General features: G+C 36.1%; 1 non-coding gene across 1 annotated transcript; it reads right to left on the reverse strand.

Moving 5' to 3' along the window:
- Positions 1–200: 200 nt before the first annotated feature.
- TRNAA-GGC (transfer RNA alanine (anticodon GGC)) lies at positions 201–273 on the reverse strand. Its single transcript has one exon. It is a non-coding gene; the product is annotated as a tRNA-Ala (tRNA).
- Between the last annotated feature and the right edge of the window lie 510 nt (positions 274–783).

Here is a 783-nt window from a genome sequence, read left to right on the forward strand (position 1 = left end):
TTAGATGTATCGAAGTACTGATTCTAATTTTGATGATGATAATGGATATAGGGGGTCAGAGCTAGTTGAATTTTTTTTAATCTAAAATTATCTTAAATAAACTTTATTCTATTTGTAACAATGTAAAATATAATTCTTTGAGAAATGAACTATTTTTCTTTTGAGAGGGGGCATTAGGTTTACTTACTTACTTAATTTAATGGAGGTACTGGGGATTGAACCCAGGACCTCATACATGCCAGGCACACACTCTACCACTGAGCTATACCCTCCCCCAAAATATAATTCTTTGAAATAAAACATGACTGAAAAATTTTATAAAGTACATATTAGGCATGTTTTTAATTTGGCCAATTTTATTAAGTTGTTTATCTTTAAACATATTTTAAATTTGGTTTTAAAATAAGGAAACTGCAGTAGGGTGGTTTAATATGCAGTTTGATGGCGCTTAGTCTTGAACGTTAAGTAGGAATTTGTCCAGGGAAGAAGAGCTGTGATGAGGGGAGGGAAGGTGAAGGAAGAATAACAGAGAGAAGTTGTAGTGTATGCGAGCATCCAAAGGTGAGAGAGAAAAGAGTGCACTCGAGGAACCGGAAATACTGTCACTCAGTATATCCAGAGCATGGTGTGCAAACTATTCACATTTCTCCAGACACAAAATTCTCCCAAATCTCAGGACCTTTGCCCATACTGGTCCCTTTGCCTACACCTGGCTTTCTTACTATCAGTTTTCAAAACTGAGTTTAAGAGGCATGAACCATGGAAAACCTTTCACCATTGCCC

Source organism: Camelus dromedarius, chromosome X (assembly GCF_036321535.1).
Source record: "Camelus dromedarius isolate mCamDro1 chromosome X, mCamDro1.pat, whole genome shotgun sequence".
NCBI classification, from domain to species: Eukaryota; Metazoa; Chordata; class Mammalia; order Artiodactyla; family Camelidae; genus Camelus; species Camelus dromedarius.